The following is a 19,544-nucleotide window of genomic DNA, read 5'->3' on the forward strand; positions in this document are numbered from 1 at the left end:
TAGCCATTTATCAGTATAGTATCTGGATGGGAGCCCTCCAAAGTAAACTCACTTGTTTGTTGCTCAAATGGTGTTGGTGATTAGTAGTAGGATTGCTTTTGTTTGAGAGATCATTTGCTTGGAATTAGGGGCCATACTCCTCTAGAGGTCCCATCTTTCAGATATCACAAACCTGAGGTTCTGACTGAGCACTTGTGATTATTAAGATCCAGTGACACTTTCCACAGACCATATCCTGAAGCCTTTACTCAGCATACTCCCACTGACAGACATCTGAGGCGCGCACACACACACACACACACACACACACACACACACACACACACACAAGAAAAAAAAAGAAGTGCCACACCACCAGGCACTTCCACAGGAATCATATTGTGTGTGATAAGCTTCACAATGCAGAAACAAGAAGGACTCATAGTACAACAAAGATTGAGCTCTCTAAATGCCTGAATTTGGATAATCGCTGTGCTTGCCCCAGTGGCTTGTCCCACAGCTTTGAATGTAGGAAGAGTGCATTGTACGACAGGAGTGGAAACAAACAAAAAAGATTTTTTTTGTGTAAATAGATATTCAACACATAGTGCATTTTAGCATTAAAAATAGCTGTTTTTCAGAGTAAATTTTGTTCTAACTGTTCCTGAAAGATACTACGTTAGAACAGATTATTTAAAAAAAAGTATGGATGTTCTTTCCCATGATTTTAAGAAGAGTATGTGTAGGGGTTGAGGTTTCTGCAAGAGAAAGAAATGATCTGTCTCCTGGTAATAACAGAACCAATGGATGAAAAGATTCTTTTCTGATGTGGATATATTTTTGAGATACTCTCTCGGGTTAATTATTAGGTGATAAATCTGAATTCATAAAGGACAGAGTATAGTGGAGAAGAAAGGATTCAATTCAATTCAAGAGGCTCTTTCGTTCTGACAAACATATAAGATTTTAAACCCAAAAAATATAGTGCTGCTCTATGGGGGTGGGATTGCAATTGTCATTTTCTCCTTTCCAATCCATTTCATCCTCCTACTTATTCCATCACTGAGATCAGGATGGTGAATGTGTGACATCTTAATAATGTCTAAAGTAAGAGGTCATAAATAAAGCATTATGTAATCTGCACAATCAAACAGAAGAGGTGGAGAAGTTGGGTATAAGAGAAAAACTTGTTCAGATACACCTCTTGAAAAAAAGGAAAACATAACTGCAGGAACTAGTGGGATCTACACTGTTTAGAACCTGGCCTAAAGAACAAGGACTCATGGATTCAGTTTCCAAAATCTGGCACTGACTAGCTGTATAATTTTCAAAAAGTCACTTTCATAATTATTGGGCCAATGGGAGTTTGCCTGAATTAAAACTGAATAGGAATCTTAGGGTTTGGTTGATAATTTGTTACTAATACAGTGCTGCACTGCCTGTCTATAGGCAATTTTGCAAACACTGAGCCACACAAGTTCTCTGTACTAGGTGTTTACAGTCTAACTCTGGTGGATAAAATGCTAACATTTAAAGGACGAGGCATCAGAGAAGCTGCCAACAGAACTGAAGATCAATATTAATTTTTCACTAGCACTCAATCCTAGTTCTAGATGCTTTCCAAACATACAAATAGACATGATTCTTGCTCCATCCCAAAGGCCACCTCTCCCTCTGTTAAAAACGATTCCAAGCAGCTATCTGAACTCAATCCTTGCCAAAAGCCGAAACCAATAGAAAAGCTGTGCGGCATGCCCTGAATATCAGCAAAATTCAGGCAATATGAGGACCAAGATGAGAATGAATTGCAAATTATTTTATGCTCAAAATAAGTGTGTTAGTCTCTAAGGTGCCACAAGTACTCTTGTTCTTTTTGTGGATACAGACTAACACGGCTGCTACTCCAAAACCTTGCAAAGACAAGATATCCTAAAAAGAACAGCCTTCCAGCAGCTCCCCTGTTATAAGAAATGGGGGTTCCAACTCATTGCAACAATGGCAGTATCTCTCAGGTAGGCACCACTTGGGCCTTTTCAAGTCAACATCGAACCTTAAACTTCACCTGGTAGTTAAATGGCAGCAACTACATACCCCCAAAGCATTGGCACACTGTTTAGAAGCTAAAATGCTGGGGGGGACAGGAACAGAACTTTTAAAATACAATCTGAAGGAGAGTAAGAGGGAATTGCCCAAGAATATTGAGCAATGATTATTTCCATCCTTGTTATAATTTGGTTGGTGTTTTGTTTGTTTTTCTTTATCATATGATTAGAGGGGGGATATTTTTATCACCAGGAGTTGTTTATATTTGGATACAGTGCCCATTTGGGCATGACCACTGAAGGTAAACACTAAATATTTTTCTGTGCTTCAGAATTTCCCCATCTGTAAAGTGGTTTCATAATGCTGATACTTATCTGACAGGGCCATTCTGCTGCTCAGTTAACTGTTTGCATATCATTTTGATATCTTCAATGTAAGCTATGCATATAAATGCAAAGAATGATTGTGTCAGGGTAATTGTTTTTATATATAATCTCTCCTCTTTCCCAAATTAGCTCCTACATAAAAACCTATCTTTAAGTAGCTGGAAGCACAATCCTAAGTAGGGGATACACTCACCACCTGGAGGATTGGGTCCTGGGCCAAATTCCTCTCTCTTTACAGAACACGAGTAACTCACATTGAAAGGAACGGAGATTTTTTTGTATCCTAAATTTTACCACTAGTGTGAGCAAAAGCAAAGTTATTTCCACTATTCTGGGATTAAAGAGAATGCTGATAATCATAAATATACATAAAAACACCATTTCCACCACTTAAGTGTTATAACTGTTAAAGGGAAAGCACCTTTTAAATCACGATTTTGTTGTATAATAGCAAGAGAAAAAAAATGTAAGTGAAATACGATCACTTCTATAGCAGGGTTAGAAAAAAAAAAGTGAGGAGGGTTGTTTTTTAAACTGAAGAAAAAAAAATATCAGACTCCTCAAGTAAAATGGATTTTGGTGCCTGCCAGATAAACAGTAAAAATCAGCATGTGTCTTTATGAGCCAGGGATCTTCTGTGTGCTAGATCAACAACTGCCAGCAGCAAGAAAGACTTGCTGCAGAGAAGTCAAGGAAATCTACACCTACACTTCAGACACAAATGAAGGGGTGAGATCGGGTTAATGGGGGAAATCTGCTCAAGTGTTTGTGGTTTTGCCCAGATCTGGAATTCCCGTGTGCTTTCTAAGAGCAAAGCATGTGTACATTTAAGAAGTTTACTTGCTATGTCACGTGAAGTATGCAACTAAAGAAACTGGAAGCCATCCAAGCAGGTGGACTCTAGAGGAGATTAGCCTAAGCAACTAGAGGGCTTGGGAATTCCAAAGCATTACTTCTGTGGTCTAGGTGGGTGGCCAGTGCCAAGAGGGGTAAGGGAGGGGTCAATACCTGGGGAATGCACTTGACCCAGAGCTACGAACAGATTTCAGTCACTGCCCAGATCTAGGGACCTTTGCAGCGCACAGGATTCAGTGGTTAGATCCCTTTTACAATGGACTGGTGTAGGTGTATTATTTCTAAATCCTTTTGCAATTTGAAATTCTGCCTGCAATGTCTTATTTGATGCCATTTTCTTTAACACTCAAAAAACGCATCACATCGTTAATATACTGAAGGTTGACTCACACAGCTGCATGTTGCTGCATATACAGGAGACACTGCAGTAATCACACAGTGCAAGGCAGGCAATAATGTAAGCCATTGATATTTCAACCCCTCTTCAATTGTTTAGGGCTTTCTATTTTCTGACTAATGAAATCTGACATCTGTTGATATGTTGAGGACAGGAGATGCTAGTTCTTACCAGTTTTGTTTGTATTTTGCTGGGAAAGTTACAGTTATTCATTCTCACCGTAGGTTTGTGGCAATCATGCTTCTTATTAGTTCCTTCTGGTGCTTATATACCTGATTTCACAGGCAATGCAGCTGTGCTAGAGCTGATCAAATAGGTTTACCCCATTTCTTTGTTCCCTCAGCGTGTCTCTATTTCAGTTTCTACCTCAATAATTCCTTAGAAGAGACAAAGAGTCTCCCATTGAACCCCATGCTCTCTGCCCCCCCTGCTCATTTGAGAAATATTTCCCCCCTTGGGTTCTTTTGGTGGGGGGGAGGGAAGGGCTTGTGTCTCCCTGAGGAGGACAGCCAGGCCAATTTCTCCCTCTCAAGGTGTGAACCAAGGTCATTGAGGTCTCCATGTATTCCTCTCTGAAATGGACTTGTGAAGGAGTGACACGACACAAGTATTTTTTCCAAGGGATAGGTTAACAATGATTTTCTGCTGACACTCTGCTATTAGGCACCTGGGCTGCTAGTTCCCCTCCATCTGTCAACAACAGAAGACATAATCTAGGTTTCATAAAAACCACCTCGTGATGCCTGCATGGCCCAGGAACATCTTTGAGATGCTACCGACTAGCTAGGCCCACTCCTCAAGGCTACTACTGGAAGAGTAGACGCAGCTCATTTTTCCCAACAGCTCCCATTCCTGGCCAACAGAAGACACTTGGGCTTGCTCAGTTAAGCCTCAGCCCTGGTCTACACTATGAGTTTAGGTCAAATTTGGTAGCATTAGATCGATTTAACTCTGCACTCGTCCACACGACAAAGCCATTTTTGTCAACTTAAAGGGCTCTTAAAATCCATTTCTGTACTCCTCCCCAACGAGGGGATTAGCACTGAAACCGACCCTGCTGGATCGAATTTGAGGTAGTGTGGATGCAATTCAATGGTATTGGCCTCCAGGAGCTATCCCAGAGTGCTCCACTGTGACCGCTCTGGACAGCACCCTCAACTCAGATGCACTGGCCAGGTAGACAGGAAAAGCCCCGGGAACTTTTGAATTTCATTTCCTGTTTGGCAAGCGTGGCAAGCCCAGAGGTGACCATGCAGATCTCATCAGCACAGGTGACCAGAATTGCAAAAGAGCTCCAGCATGGACCAGGAGGTACTAGATCTGATCGCTGTATGGGCAGATGAATCCGTGCTATCTGAACTCCGTTCCAAAAGACAAAATGCCAAAACACTTGAAAAAAAATCTCCAAGGGCATGAAGGACAGAGGCTATAACAGGGACCTGCAGCAGTGCCGCATGAAACTTAAGGAGCTCAGGCAAGCCTATCAAAGAGCCAGAGAGGTAAATGGCTGCTCTGGGTCAGAGCCCCAGACATGCTGCTTTTACAATGAGCTGCATGCCATTCTAGGGGGTAACCCTACAACTACCCCATCCCTGTGCGTGGACTCCTTCAATGGATTCACACGCAACAGGGATGCAAATTTTGGGGATGAGGAAGATGATGATGATGAGGTTGAAGATAGCACACAGCAAACAAGTGGAGAGACTGTTTTCCCCGACAGCCAGGAACTATTTTTCACCCTGGATCTAGTACCCTCCCAACCCACAGAAGGCAGAGAAAGGACCTCCAGTGAGTGTACCTTTGTAAATATAATACATGGGTTAAAAACAATCATGTTTAATGATTAATTTGCCGTGAAGACTTGGGATGCATTCGCAGCCAGTAAAGCTACTGGAAAAGTCTGTTAACATGTATAGGGATGGAGCAGAAATCCTCCAGGGATATCTCAATGGAGCTCTCCTGGATGTACTCCCAAAGTCTGTTAGCCACACGGTGGGAGACGGGTGAAGCAATCATCCCAGAGAATTGGGTATGTGTGTGTGGGGAGGGGGGTTTGTGCTGCACATTAATCCAAAAACCACAGCCCCTCCTTTTAAATGACCAACCCAACCGCTGCTTGGTATGTGAAATGAGAGCACTGGTGTTTGAAACCATTCCCACATGTTAGGAAGGTTAAAGAAGCCAAAAGACTGTTGCTTATCATGGCTGCCTGCAAGCCGAATTCTGTTGCCCACCGGCCCTGTGTGTATGATCTCTCACACCAAACTGGTAGGTCCTCAATATAAGAGGCAAAATGCGACCTTGTAAAGAAAGCATACATGCTATGTAATGTTAACAGCTTGGTTGACCGTGAAAGAGTCTACTCATTGTTCTCTAAAATGTGTCTTTTTAAAGACTTTCCCATTTTTTTCCTCCTGCAGCTGCAAATGTTTCAACGCTACCAGTATCATCTCTGTCCCAGAGGCTAGCGAAGATTAGAAGGTGAAAAAAATGCACTTACAATGATATGTTCTCTGAGCTCATGCAGCCTCCCTCACTGAAAGAGCCCAGCAGAATGCATGGAGGCAGACACTGTCAGAGTACAGGAAAACACAAAATGAAAGTGAGGACATGTGGTGGGATCAAGATGATAGGTGACGGCAGCATGATGAGAGGAGGCAGGATGCAATGCTGAGGCTACTAGAAGATCAAACTGATATTCTTTGGCATATTGTTGAGGTGCAGGAAAGGTAGCAGGAGCACAGACCACTGCAGCAACCCCTGTGTAACCAACCACCCTCCTCCCCAAGTTCCATAGCCTACTCACCCAGATGCACAAGAATGCGGTGCGGGGGGGCTTTGGGCACCCAACCACTCCACCCCAGAGGAGTGTCCAAGCAACCGAAAGCTGGCATTCAATAAATAATTTTGAAGTGCAGTGTGGCCTTGTCCTTCCCTCCTCCTCCACCCCTCCCAGGCTACATTTGCAGTGATCCTCTCATTTGTGTGACGAATTAATAAAGAATGCATGAATTTGAAACAACAGTGACTTTATTGCCTCTGCAAGTGATGATAAAAGGGGAGAGGGCAGGGCAGTTGGCTTACAGGAAAGTAGGAGTGAACCAATGGGGCAGGTTTTCATCAAGGAGAAACAAACAGAACTTTTACACTGTAGCCTGGCCAGTCATGAAACTGGTTTTCAAAGCTTCTCTGATGCGCAACATGCCCTGCTGTGCTCTAAGTGCCCTGGTGACTGGCTGTGCGTAATCAGTGGCCAGGCGATTTGCCTCAACCTCCCACTCCATCATAAACATTTTTCCCTTACTCTCACAGATATTGTGGAGCACACAGCAAGCAGTAATAACGATGGGTATACTGGTTTTGCTCAGGTCTAACCGAGTCAGTAAACTGCACCAGCGTGCTTTAAACATCCAAATGCACATTCTACCACCATTCTGCACTTGCTCAGCCTATAGTTGAATAGCTCCTGACTACTGTCCAGGGTGCTTGTTTATGGTTTCATGAGCCATGCCATTAAGGGGTAGGCTGGGTCTCCAAGGATAACTATAGGCATTTCAACATCCTCAGTGATTATTTTCTGGTCTGGAAAGTAAGTCCCTTTCTCCAGCTATTCAAACAGACCAGAGTTCCTGACGATGCGAGCGTCATGTACCTTTCCTGGCCATCCCACACTGATGTTGGTGAAACGTCCCTTGTGATCCACCAGTGCTTGCCGCACCACTGAAAAGTACCCCTTTCAGTTTATATGCTGGCTGCCTTGGTGCTCCAGTCCCAAGACAGGGATATGCGTTCCATCTATCGCCCCACCATAGTTAGGGAATCCCATTGCAGCAAAGCCATCCACTATGACCTGCACATTTCCCAGAGTCACTACCCTTGATAGCAGCAGCTCAGTGATTGCGTTGGCTCCTTGGATCACAGCAGCCCCCACAGTAGATTTGCCCACTCCAAATTGATTCCCAACTGACCAGTAGCTGTCTGGCGTTGCAAGCTTCCAGAGGGCTATTGCCACTCGCTTGTGAACTGTGAGGGCTATTCTCATCTTGGTATTCTTGCGATTAAGGGCAGAGGAAAGCAAGTCACAAAGTTCCATGGAAGTGCCCTTACGCATGCGAAAGTTTCCCAGCCACTGGGAATCAGCCCAGATCGGCAACACTATGTGGTCCCACCAGTCTGTGCTTGTTTCCTGGGCCCAGAATCGGCGTTCCATGGCATGAACCTGCCCAATTACCACCATGATGTCCAAATTGCCAGAGCCCATGCTTTGAGAAAAGTCTGTGTCCATGTCTTCATTACTTGTCACCATGCTGCCGTCGCCTCCTTGCCTGCTTGTGCAGATTCTGGTTCTGCATATACTGCATTTGCTGTTTACAGTACTCATAACTGCTGAAGTGATCTGAGCAGGCTCCATGCTTTCCGTGGTATGGCGTCTGCACAGAAAAAAGGCATGAAACGATTATCTGCAGTTGCTGTCACAGATGTAGGGGCGACTGATGACATGGCTTACAGAGTTGGCTTACAAGGAATTAAAATCAACAAAGGGGGCGGGTTTGCATCAAGGAGAAACACACAACTGTCACACCGAAGCCTGGTCAGTCATGAAACTGGTTTTCAAAGCCTCTGTGATGTGCAGCGCGCTCTGCTGTGCTCTTTTAATTGCAAACAGCCTAGTCAGCAAACAGCGCCAGCGAGATTTTAAACATCCAAAGGCACATTCTACCACCATTCTGCACTTGCTCAGGCTTTAGTTGAACTGTTCCTTACTACCGTCCAGGCTTCATGAGTCATTGGAGCAAGGCGTAGGCTGGGGTAGGTGCGACCGCAAGGTGTTGCCAGCTGGGAGAGCAGCCTGAGGCAAAAGCCTCCAGCTGGCATGATATTCTAGGCAGGACTGAATCTCCATTAGACAAAATTTAAAGAAGAGAATGACCTGGAGTCACTCCCATTTATGTCTAGGTGCCCCCGACCGACCTCACTGAGGCTGGCCAGGAGCAACCAGGAGAGAGCAGCAGACGGTGCAATACGGCTGCTAACTGTCTTTGCTAACTTACAAAGGCAAGGAGCTGCTGCTGTGTAGCAATGCAGTACTGCGTCTGTCAGCAGCACCCAGGAGATGTATGGTGACAGTGAGCTGAGCGGGCTCCACGCTTGCCGTGGTATGTCATCTGCATGGGTAATCCAGGAAAAAAGGCGAGAAATGATGTTTTGCCATTGCTTTCATGGAGGGAGGAATGGGGGCCTGACTACATGAAAGTCGGCGCTAGCCTCGGTACTGTGGACGCACACCGCCAAGTTAATGCGCTTAGTGGGGACACACACAATAGACTAACTGATTTCTAAAAAATCGACTTCTATTAAATCGACCTAATTTTGTAGTGTAGACATACCCTCAGGTAGATGGCATGAGAAGAAAGGATCTTTAGGTTAGGGGAAACTACTAACTTCCATCTAGGTACTCCACGGAAGAAAGGTGATAGAATCTTTCCTAGAGACCTGTCTACCCAGGAGGTGTCAGGGAATACTGACTATACACACTAAGCAGTGGAATTTATACACCATGCTGTCAAATGCATAAAGTTCATAGAAAAAACCTGGAGATTATTTTGCCCTCTAATCACTTTCACTTACAGTCTAGTTTTAGTTATAGCTTGTTGTAATATTAACGGTTACCTTTAAGAATATTCATACAGAAGAGTGATTTTTATGTTGGTGGTGTCCATGAAGCATTATCTAGTATTCACAGACAGGGGGAAAATGGTATCATTATATAAATACAATTAAAATCTCATTGGAAGATGCTCTGTACTCACTGCTTCCTTGACTAATTGCATGAACGCTGTTGTAAGACTTTACCATAAATCTCTAACCGATAACTCTTTGCACCAGTTTGTATTCCTGCCAGTGTCAGGTAGGAGTAAGGAATGTATTGTACTTAACAAGTAGTATCTCATGTCACCATCAGAATACACAGGCAGTGATTTCACATTCCTGGCTCAAATTGTACATGTGACTTGTAAGCGTAAAGAAGTGATATTTAACATGGAAAATTATAAATATAGTTTGCTGTGTTATTTTTCATAAGTATGAGAGCTGATAATCTCATTAAGCCAATATAGCTTGGCCCAAAATTGCAACATTATTTCTAACAGTCTTTCCTGAGCAGGGACTGTTAGTGCCATTTTATATCAGTTTTGCAGGAGGAGTGGTTGCTCAGTACTAACAAAGCTGAGGTCACAAAATTCATTGGGTTAGACATTCAAAGCAGTTAACAAGGACTCTGCATTGCAACTCAAAGCTGAGCCCACAACTATCACTTTGGAAACATTCCCCACTGACGTGTCAGGGTCAATCAGGCCTCCAGAGACAAAAAGCAAGAGCACTCAATGACTGTGCCTCCTATTAAGTAGGATTGGTAGGATACTAGTCTGAGAAAGCTCTGCAAAACATTAAAAAATAAAAACAAACAAACAGACAAACAAACAAACAAACATTGGGTAACTTGGATTCAGGTAAGTTTCTTCTGCTTTCCCGATTTGTTACAAACTCAAAACCCAAATCAGATTTGCTGAAAGGCTTCAGGCATGTCTAGACCAAGTTTCAAGTGAACTTGGTACAAGATGCAAGTGAATCAGGCAATTTATAATTTAGGGTAGGAACCAGGACACACAAACCTGTGTGAACCAAGGGCCTAATCCAAAATCCATTAAAGTCAGTTGGACTCTATTAACTTCAACTGGCTTTGGATCAAATCACAAAATGCAACATTTTACTGAGTTCTACTATTCAATTCTGAATGTTCACACAGGATCAGATTCTTCTTGAGATGGTTTTAGTAATATCGGAGCTATTTAAAACTTTGGTGGCACTTGTTCATTTCCAGACAAGAATCCTGCAGGTTGAAATGCTCCAAAGTGTAATTTAGATTCATATCTAAAGTTGGTAAATTTCATTACAAAAAGTGACTCCATTGTTAGAGCTACTATTATTGAAAAGAGAAATGAAACTAATGTCACGTTAAGTGCCACAGTGCCAGTGTTCATGATTGAATGAGAAATAGTTCAAAGCATCTATAATGTTAGTAGCTTTGTGTGACTGCAAAAGCCACTCCATCCACAGATATGCAATTTATACAGCACTTTCTAAAGTGCCTTGACTTGCACTGAATGGTATGAATGCTCTTATGTGCCAATATAACGGAAGTCTTCAAGAAGGGTATTTATTTTTGAATTATCAGGATCTTTAAATGTTCTCTGAATGCCAGCCCCCATAATACACTAAATAATGTGAAGTGATCATTCATTAGTTACCTTTCTCTCTCACAAATACAGCACTTTGTTACTTTAGCTCTGCAGCTTCAATATATTTCTGCTTCTTTATGTGCCTACTTTATAGGCTGAGCATGCTTTCCTGGAGCACTGATGGGTTCTGGATGGTTTGTGCTGTTTCAATTACTGGAGTTTTTCCCCTCCTTGTCTGGAGAATCAACCAGGAAAGATCTTATTGACCAATACAAGGTCATTCATCAGCTAAAGCATCATCATGCACAATCTGATATCGTACAAGGCGCCTGATGTCACCTGCATCAATAAGACTTGGCTGGAAGATTCTGCTAGCTCTGTGCTATCATTCCTCCCCCCTTACAATCTACCCAGTAAAAGCAAGACCACAGGAAGGGTAAGCAATGGGGGGAGATCACATTGCCTAGAGACAATCTCCTTGAAAAGCATTCACTTGGGGAATGAATCTAAGGACAAGATCAATGTTGGAATGTTTCTGGAATATAGCAACCTCTCCACAGCTCCAGTGGATTCATGCCAGAGTTAATAGACCTACTGTCTGACACAAGGGATTTCCATATTAGTTTAGTCCCTGGACTAATGTGTACAATGAATTAATTTGAATGTGGCTCTGAAACATTTGATCGCTCTTTCCTCCTCTCCTTTATTTTCTCCCTTGCCATCTGCAGCTCTGTGCTCTTCAAAGGAACCTTAAAATGACTACTTTTCCAGGATATCCTTCAGAGAATCATCTTTTCCTCTTCCTCTATCTGTTGGAGTTCATCGAGGTTCTAGCCTCTATCACCTCTTCTACCTCAGTCCTTTACCAGCAACCTTATCTGTCAACTAGTCCCTGTGTGCAGTTAAGGGAAGAGAAGTAGATTTGGGAATTAAGTTTTATCAGTATGTCCGATCCAGATCCATCCCTTTCTCATGCATTTCCTCTTGCATATCCCCAGTACCTACTGAAACTCAGTCTCTTTAAAGCTGAGTGGATCAAACAGACTTCCATGGAGCTGCACCAGTTTACACCAGCAGAGTATCTTTCATGCTTATCTCTGTTAATATAGCTCAGTCCTGACTTCTAATGCCCTTATTTATTCCATCACCAGATTTTTCTTGAGCAGACGCTGCTAGTGGCATATTGTGTCAGAGTATTTTTAGCAAGAATAAGTGCCCAATGGGGAGAAAAGTCACTAGGCTAAGACACAATAACTGAATATTGGTGCACAAGTTAACAATCAAATGTCTCAAAATTCCTCAATTCCACATCTAGAAATAGTTCAGTTATGGTCACAGAGCAGAGGCACACTGCAGTATATAAACACAGTGATGATACAAAAGGCCTAAAATTCTGTATTGTGAACACTGACACAGTAGCAGCATTTGGTCTCAGAGCATGTCTGAATCTTAAACTGATTACCAGTAAACCGTCTTTGCCTTAATCTCTCCAGATGAAAATAATTTATTTAGGTGCAGCTGCTCCATACAGGTTACACCCGTCCCCGCAAGCAAATAAAACTTGATATGGTACCAAGGCATTACCATTAATCTGTCTTCCCTCTTCTCTCACATTGCTTTTTGTTTTTGTGTAGCTGAACAACAGTTGCATTTAGCTGGTCCTTAACTCCCTTCAAATCATCCCTGCCTGGATTTGTTGAATTGGCCCATTGTTCACCTGAGTTATCGGCACTTTAGTTTACATATTATACATGTTTTGTCACCAAAATGAACTTTATTCTCTATAGCAAATTGGTTGCACCTCACTCTGGAAAAGCTCGTCTCCCTGCTGGCATTTGAAGTAGCATTAAGTTATATTAGCTAATATTCAGGTCTGTGAACAAGCCCAAAGCATTAGTGCTTTGGCTGTCTATCAACAATATGGAACAAGTGAAAACTGATGGTTTTGGATCAGGGCAGCAGTTTAAGTCTACTGCTAAACTATTTTATATTTTGGTTGGGGAAGATGTTAGACATGACCTAATGTTAGCATATATTCTTTCAGCAGCTGCTGTGTATTTCTTCATGGCATGATACACACTCTGACATATAGAATATAATATTGCCTCTGAAGAAAATGGAATTTCCTCCTACTTATCTCCCTGGGAATTCCAATTAACTGGACCCTCAGAAAATAACCACAAAAGATTTCAGCCAAACAACTGAGAAATAAATGCTCTAGCAAGAATTTTCTTACTAAAAAGCCTGTAAAATAGGGCTCTCATCTAAGAGGTAAACAAATCTCCAAAATTTACTGCAGTGCTGTATTCAGTATACTGAATACTTTTGAAGTGTGTGAACATTCATGCTAATAACTAGTCAGTTCCCTCACCATCTAGTTATGCATTTAAAATTTGTGTAACATCTCTTAAACAAACCACAATGAGGTATAGAGCCACAAGTAACTGACTCCTAATGAATGCACTAACTAGGCTTTTCATATCCCAGCTGAAAAATATTTCCCCAGTCAGAGTTTCAGAAAGAGTGCTACATATTTCCTCATACCTCATTCCTAAATTAACCAAAGAGATAGCTTTGTGAAGCCAAAATCAGAGCCCATCAGATAAGACCTTTTCTAGCTACCCCTTTCCTCTCTCTCCAAGAAAGATCTGACTTCTACCATGATAAACAAGTAGCTCAAACCACATCCTCTTATATTGTGCTGGGAGGAATTGGCCAATTTACTACAGCTGGACACAACTATATTTCCCTGGTAGGCAGGCTCAACACCTGCCTGCCTTTAAGGACATGCAGCTGTGCTCTTTCTTCTACAAAGGGAGAGATTTTTAACACTTTCCTTTCCAAGTACTGAACAGAGTCTTCACCTCCTCACAGACCCTGATGTTAACATAATATGAAAGCAGTGCAAAAGCATTTTTTTAAATGATAATTTACTCCAAACCAATATGACTCAAAGCCAAGCAAACTGGTAAGAAATTGTTCAAAAATGTCAAGTAGCAAATTTGGAAGTTTCTGCAAAGCTCCACTCAAAAAGCTAACTCTCTATAGAGGAAACATTAATGTTCTGATCTTGCAAATGCTTTTATATGTGTTTAACTTTGCACATATGAGCAGCTCCACTGAGGCCAAGGGAACTACTAACATGAGTAAAGTTAAGCTTGTATGTAAGCGTTTGCAAGAATGGAACCTAAATGAAGTGCAAAATAAGAAAAAATAATCCCGGGATATTCCTAGAACCTCTGCTGTGGCTGTTAGTATGGAATCAAGAAAGATCCAGGAGACTACCTGTGGCAGAATTCAAATCCACAAAGGGCTCCGCAGTTCAATGTCTGGTGATGCAAAATCTAGTAGGAATTTGCACAGTCTTTTGAAGATGCTTCTTGGAAATCACAATGGCACACTATACTACACTTCCAAGAGACAGCTGTAGGATAGACTTTTCCCAGTATACCATGCTTGTCAGGCTGTAGCTACAGGGTTAAAAGCAAGAGTTTTCCCTTTATGAAGACTTTTGCAGCCAATTTATGGTTGGATGCCAATGACAAATAGCCATTGCATGGGGAAAGCATAAAAGTTAGAGTAAATATTTTAAAATATTTGAAATATTTGACTAAAGTTTGTAAAATGAAGCACATTATTCCAAGGGAACACAATGTATGTTTGATGTTGGGAAAGGATTTATCAGCTGCGGTTTCTGTTACATTTGAACTGAAGAATAATAAACTTACCTTCAATTAGCTTCCTTTGAAATAATGAAAAACCTCATCACTTTATTAACTTGGGGAATCCCAAACTATGTAACTATCTCTGATGAATATTCAGATTTTGCATGGGGATAATTAACACTGCAAGTAAATGCTTTAGTTACTATATATAAATTAATTCCATGCACTGAATTTATATCAAACTCTATTAATAAGACTTTCAAATGAATTTCAATTAAAGAGGCAACCATAATTAAATGATGTTAAACAATTATAAATTACTGGAAAACATGCAAAAGTCCAAATGGAGCACAACTCATATATGATTTATTTGAATCAGTCTATAAATTAGTTGGTATGGTGTCTTTATCGTTAGCTGTGTGTTGGTTTTATGAAATATTCTTCTGGATACCTGAATTTTTACCATATACACTGACTGAAGGGCTTTTTAATACTCATGACTAGAGGTTTCCTGTTGCAAAGATTTAGGTCCACCAAAATCTGATTACAATGGATTCAAAAACTGGTCGGTAAGATACTATGAACTCACATATCAATGTTTGTTTGTCTATGCAGCACAGTCCTTTAGTCTAAAACAAAGAGAAAAGTCTCCCCTACACTTCTGAGATATTCAAACAGCTCTGTATATAGGAAACAAAGGAGCAACTGAAAACCAAGCGATCATGTGCAGAACAAGAATACTGCAACAGAATCTTTTAAATCTGATCTTTTACGTTTTTTTGGAAAAGCAGGGTTGAATGAGCTATGTCAAAGGAAGTAAAGAGTAAGATCCTAATTCAGGAAAGCACTTAAACCCATGCTTAACTTTAAGCACATGCTTAAGTATCACTTAAAGTCCCACTTTAAGCACTTAAATACATGCTTAAATATAAATGGAGATCCTCAGATTGTGTAAATTGTCATAGTTCCACTGAAGTCAATACACGCAATGAAGTAAACGGACCTATGACAATTTACACCAGCTAAGAATCTGCCTCTGAGTGCTTTGCAGAATCAGGGCCTACAAGAACAAGGGAAAGGGAGAGCCCCAGATAAGTGATTCTAACAGGAGTTATGTGAACACATATTTGGGATGATTGGGTCCCTTATTTCTCAAAGAGGTGTGGAAGTTTTATAGACTAAGAGTTGATCTACACTACAAAGTTAGGTTGATGTAAGTTGCCTTGCTTCGATCTATTTGGGCATATGTCTACTCTCAAATTTGTCTCAGGCGGATGTTAGCACCCTGTTAACAGTGACAGAGTAAAACCATCTCCTGAACAGCATAGAGCTTCAGTTAACATACTGAGGTAGATATAGTGAGAGTGTAGATATCACATGACCTATGTCAACCTTAACAGTCCTCCAGCAGCTGTCCCACAGCGACCCATTCCCTGCAACAGTGACCACTCTGGTGACAATTGTAAATTTCACTGCACATGGGTAACAGAGCCTTGAAGCCATCCTGCTCTTTCTCACACATACTCCGTGTGTTTTTTAAATTCCTTTTCCTGATTGCCACACCTAGCTGCTCACTCTTGCTGTGTGCAACTGCCTAACTGACCATGTCAGCTCCAAGCACTAGATGTGCTGCTGCCTGGAGTAAATAGGCAGTATTGGATCTCCTGGGCCTGTGGGAAGAAGATGTTGTGCAGGCAGAGCTACAGACCAGCCATAGAAATGTGGACATCTACAAACAGATTGCACAGGGGATGATATCTGGGATCAGCAGCAGTGCCATGTGAAAGTGAAAGAACTTCCCCAGGGACACCACAAGGCCAAGGATGCCAACAATAGATCTGGTGGTGTCCCATAGACCTGCCCCTTTTACAACAAGCTGATGCCATTCTTCGCGGAGATCCCACCAGCACCCTGCAGACCTCCGTGGATACCCTGGTGGACCCCCCAAGACATAGATCCCTGTCAACAACAGCTAGGAAACTGGGGTGGGGGCGTTGCAGAGAGTGGGTCTCATTATACCATAAGCCAAGACCTGTCTGACACAGTCTGGTCAGTCCCACCAGCCAAGCACAGATGAGCCCAAAGCAAGGGCAGGAACCTCGAGTGAGTGTGTGCATGCATTTTCCCTCACAGTGTTTCAATGTAATGATGACACCCAGTTCATCCTCAGGTAAGACACAGGTATCGACTTTTCAGAAGAGGAAGATGTATAACAAACAGAGATAGAGTTAGCATCTGCTTTTCATTCCCCTGTTGGATCAAACTGGGAGGAAGGGCATCCAGAGCTCTTTGTTTATATGCATAGGCCCATCGCTTTTATCCTCCTGAGAGATTTCGATGAAATTTTCATGGAGATACTCTGCAATCCTCTCCCGAAGGTTTCTAGGGAGGACTGCCTTATTTCTTCCTCCACACTCGGACATTTTCCCACAACACTGCAATAGGTTCAGATGGCACCATCACAGCAAACAGACCAACAGCATCTGGGCCCAAGCAGCTTCAGGACACCTGTAGCAGCTGTGTTTTCTGTGCCTTTGTGACCCTCAAGAGTGAGATATCAGCTAAATCCACCACTGCATGTGGGAAATAGTGCCAATATTCAGTGTCTTTGCCCTGTACTCGTGCCCATGGAGTAGGGACCAAAAATCTAAAACTTCATGCACAAAACAACCTCCCCTCATTGCTCTGGTGAGCCATACTCGCTATGGCTGAGCCTGCCAAGCAATGGTGTGCAGAGGTGCTTCAAAGCTGTAGTGTCTATAAGCATTTCTTATTAAAAGTGTTTATGAGACTAAGGGAAAGGTGTATTTAAACATATATTTCCCTGTAATTTGTGACTGTAAATCCAATAGTATATCTATCTGTTTTTATCAGCAGCTTCTGGCATGGTGACCTTGAGAGGTGTCCTCTCCACACCCACAGAATTCCTGATCCTGAGGAGGAGAAAGGACTAGGGAGGACATGTTCAGCAAGATCCTGTAAGCCAGTGCTGCATCAGATCATGAACAAAGGGCTTGGAGGGCCAATATGACTAACTGTATTGAGAAGGAAAGAGAAGACAGGCCCAGGAATAGGATAAGGAAAGGAAAATGCACTGTAATGAAATATTAAACTGTATTATGTTTACCCATTAGGTGGCACTATGTGTAGCATAGAATCATAGAAATATAGGGCTAGAAGGTCCTCCTGAAGTCCCTCCAGTACCTTGCACTGTGGCAGAGCCAAACAAACCTAAATCATCCCTGAAAGGGGTTTGTCCAAACTGTTCCTAAAAACCTTCAGTGATGGAGATTCCACAACCTCCCTTAGAAGCCTATACCAGAGCTTAACTACCCTTGTAGTTAGATTTTATAATATCTAACCTAAATCTCCCTTGCTGCAGATAAAGTCCATCTTTTCTTGTCCTACTATTAGCGGACATGGAGAACAATTGAACACAGTCCTCTTTATAACAGCCCTTAACATATTTGAAGACTGCTATTGGGTCTCCCCTCAGTCTTCTTTTCTCAAGACTAAACATGCCTGGTTTTTTTAAACTGTCTTCACTAAACCTTAACATTTTGTCACTTTTCTTGCTTTCCTCTGGTCTCTCTCCAATTTGTCCACATCTTTCCTAAAGTGAGGCACCCAGAAATAGACACAGTACTGCTGCTGAGGCCACACAAGTCCTGAGTAGAGTGGGACAATTACCTCCCATGTCTTACGTACAGCACTCCTGTTAATACTCTGCAAAATAATATTAGCCTTTTTGCAGTGGCATATTCAATTTGTGATCCACCATGACCACAAATCCTTTTCAGGAGTACTACTCCTAGCCAGTTATTCCCCATGTGGCAGTTGTCCATTTGATTTTTATTTCCTAAATAAAGTAATTTTCACTTATCATCAATGAATTTCATCTTGGTGAATTTAGACCAATTCTCCTATTTGTCAAAGTCGTTTTGAATTCTAATCCTATTCTCCAAAGTGTTTGCAACCCCTCCCAACTTGGTGTCATTTGCAAATTTTATAAGCATACTTTCCATTCCATTATCTAAGTCATTAATGAAAATACTGAATAGTGCCACAACAAGGACTGACCGCCGCGGGATGCCAGTAGATACTCCCTCTGAATTTTGATAGCAAACTATTCAAAATTATTCTTTAAGTATGGTCTTTCAACCAGTTGTGTGTCAACCTTTTAGTAATTTCGTCTAGAACACATTTCTCTGGTTTGCTTTTTGAAAATATCATGTGAGATTGTGCCAAAAGCCTTACTAAAATCAAAATATATCACATCTACTGCTCCCCCCTCCCTCCACATACACATCCACTAGGTTAGTAACCTTGTCAAAAAAGAAAATTAGGATGGTTTGGCATAATTTGTTCTTGACAAATTCCATGCTGACTATTCCCTATTATCCTCCAGATGCTTACAAATCGATTGTTTAATCATTTGTTCCAGTATCTTTCCAGGCATCAAAGTTAGGCTGACTAGTTTAAAATTGCTTGGGTCCTATTTATTTCCCTTTTTGAAGTACTATGTTTGCCCTTCTTTGGTTTTCTAGGACTTCACCTGTCTGCCAGGACTTTTCAAAGATATTGCTAATGGATCCAAGATTATTTCAGCTAGTTCCTTAAATACCCTAGAATGAATTTTATAAGGCCCCAAACACATCTAAGTTGTCTAAAGATTCTTTAACCTATTCGCTCCCTATTTTGGCTTGCATTTCTTCTGTCTTTTTCTTAATATAATGTGTTCATATCTGGTCACCATTAACCTTTTCAGTGAAGACTGAAGCAAAATAGGCATCGAACACCTCGGCTTTCTTGATGTCTTCAGCTATTAGTTTTCATTTCTGGACTTTCCTTCATCTTCTTCTTGTTCCTAATGTATTTAAACAACCTCTTCTCATTGTCTTTTATGTCCCTTGCTAGGGGCCTCATTTTGTGCCTTAGCCTTTCTGATTTTTGTTCCTAAATGCTTGTACTGTTCTTTTGC

Source organism: Chelonoidis abingdonii, chromosome 4 (genome assembly GCF_003597395.2).
Source record: "Chelonoidis abingdonii isolate Lonesome George chromosome 4, CheloAbing_2.0, whole genome shotgun sequence".
In the NCBI taxonomy this organism is placed as follows: Eukaryota; Metazoa; Chordata; order Testudines; family Testudinidae; genus Chelonoidis; species Chelonoidis abingdonii.